At 40.1% G+C, this 2,606-nt stretch overlaps 1 non-coding gene across 1 annotated transcript; it reads left to right on the top strand.

Moving 5' to 3' along the window:
• The first annotated feature begins 305 nt into the window (after window positions 1-305).
• Window positions 306-412, top strand: LOC130741504 (small nucleolar RNA R71). Its single transcript, XR_009020399.1, has one exon. It is a non-coding gene; the product is annotated as a small nucleolar RNA R71 (small nucleolar RNA).
• The last annotated feature ends 2,194 nt before the right edge of the window (window positions 413-2,606 follow it).

Below are 2,606 nucleotides of genomic sequence, written 5' to 3'. Positions count from 1 at the left end.
CCACTTTGGCTACTGTAGCACCGACCAAATTGGTCGCCTTTATATGATTTTGAATCTCCGCCATTTGTTCGGAGATTTGCTTATTGGAGGCCAAGAGCTTGCCGTAAGCGTCCACTTCAAACTTACTCCTTCGGGTTTGGCGATCATTTTCAGAGTTCATGGCTCTCGCTGCCATCTTTTCTATTAAGTCATACCCCGCTCGTGGGGGAAGAGCATCGAACTCGCCATTTGAAGCCGCATCTAGGCCAAACCTCCAATAGTATTGTAGACCATCATAAAATGTTGCAACCAATTCAGCTTGGGTGAGATTGTGTTGAGGACATTTTTTCAAGAGCTTCTTGAAGTGCTCCCAAGCTTCATAGAGATTCTCTTCAGCGGTTTGCACAAAATTCATGATGTCTTTTTTCAATTTCCTCAAAAGGGCTCTTGGGAAGAACCTTGTTGTGAACTTTTCCGCTAAGTCTTCCCAAGTAGTGAAGCTCCCTTGAGGTTTAGAATTCAGCCATTCCTCAGCGGTGTCATTCAAAGAAAATGGAAACAAGCTCAACCGAATTGCATCCGCCGGAACATTGTTCACCCGGTAAGTGTTGCAATTCCGGATGAACCTCTCCATGTGAGCATGTGGATCTTCCAAAGTACCTCCACCATATTGGTTTTGGCTCACCAAGTTGATGAATGTCGGTCTCAACTTAAAGTTTCGCACTCCCTCGGGAAAGACAATGCTCCCGGGATAGTCATAACTCATGGTAGCCGAAGTGAGTTCCCAAAGAGACCGGTTGACATTCTCAACTTCTTGTTCACATAATCGGAGGGTGATCCCCTCTTGGATTCTTGCCTCGATATGGGCTTGCATCTCATCCTCCGTCATATGGCCACCCATGGCGGTGTCTCTCTCGAGAGCAACCTGAAAGTGTGACACTCAAACGGAGAAAGATTAGTAGCACCAATTCTAGACAAAGATAAAAACAAAAAAAATAAAACAAACTAAAAGCTTAAATCAAAAACCACAAATAATTCCCCGGCAACGGCGCCAAAAACTTGTTGGTTGCTCTACAAGTGTACAGAATCTACCCAGTTTTAAATTATCGAACCTCAGGGAGTTAGATTGCAAAGTTAGTTTAAGACTCGAGTTTACGGTAGGAAAGCGAGTAAAATTCAATTTTATGGTTGATTGTTTCTGGAGTTATGTAAAAAAACAAGTGAACAAAAGATAAAGTGAGTGAAATTCAGAGATGAGAATGCCTTGGGTTCATGCTCAACTAATTCAGTTTTAGCAAACATTTCCTACTCACAAAGTCCGGAGTCTCCCTTGATGCTCTAGCCTAATTAGTCATCTATCGATGCCTCGCATAGACAACCCTCTCAAGTCAAAAGATAGGCACAATTCCTTGACAACCTAAACATTTTCTAAAGGAACTAAGCATGCAATTCAGGCCAACAAACCTCAACCCTTCCTCTATTCCTAGTAGCAAGCATAGAAGAGGTAATCCCACAACAAGTCTCAATTCTATAACAAACTTCCGTTATGATTATAGAAAAGTAAAAAGCTAGCATGCATTCAAGCTTAAAAGATAAAGCATAGGAGTGAGATTCAAGGGTTTACTCATAACAACATGAATAGAAAAGGAAATATAGCTAAAACATCCAAAGTCTTACAAAGAACCCAAAGCAAAAGGGGTTTTAGCCAAGCATGGCTATGAGATCCATACAAGAAAATAGAGATGAAACCTGGAACATAAGACTTAGAGAAAGCTCCTCAAGCTCATGAACCAAAATCCTATCTTCTAACTTATTACAATATGTGAATCTGACAAAAGGTACAAAAGAAATGACAAAAAGCCTATTTATAGGCAAACAGGTCGAGCCTAGGCGCTCAGGCGCCAATTCAGGGCGCCTGAGCGCCAATTCCAAGTGAGAAAAGCGCCTCTGGAAGGAAATTGGCGCTCAGGCGCTCAACAGGAGCGCTCAGGCGCCAATTCCTTTCTAGCATCATTTACACAACGATCCAATTGGCGCTCAGGCTCTCAACAGCGCTCTCTTCATGCTAGAAAGGTTCTTGAACTTCTTCTTTACTCCTCTTTATGCCTCCCTTCAATTCTCCAAGCTTCTTGACCTACTTTCTTCAGCAGTTTCAGACCTGATTACTTAGGAACAAAGCAAGGAAAATATCTAGGAACTCCAAGAGATTATTAGCACAAAAGACCCTCAATTCAAGTAGAAAAGATATGCAAGTCCTAATCTTACTTAAAATGCAGGAAATGTCCCTATAAAACTACAAATTTACGAAAACAAAATAAAAACTCAAAGAAAGATAAAAATGCATGATAATGCATGAAACACTACATGAGACTCAATAAAAAGACTCAAAATAAACTACGAAATGACCATAAAAACACTACTAAAATAGGGTCATCAAATCCTCGCATAATAAACTGGAATGAGGAATGAAGAACCTTAACTATGATCAAATCTGAATCTAAAATAAATGTATGTGAAGAGTGACAACATTCTGGATGGTTTATACCAAAAGAATGTAATGTAATGAGAGTATGAGACATAGAAATATATTTTAAAATTTACAATTTAGTAATCAATTAGGAGAAAGG

Source organism: Lotus japonicus, chromosome 2 (assembly GCF_012489685.1).
Source record: "Lotus japonicus ecotype B-129 chromosome 2, LjGifu_v1.2".
Taxonomy (NCBI): domain Eukaryota; kingdom Viridiplantae; phylum Streptophyta; class Magnoliopsida; order Fabales; family Fabaceae; genus Lotus; species Lotus japonicus.
The sequence above is the reverse complement of the archived record's forward strand: the minus strand, read 5'-3'. Positions and strand labels throughout refer to the sequence as shown.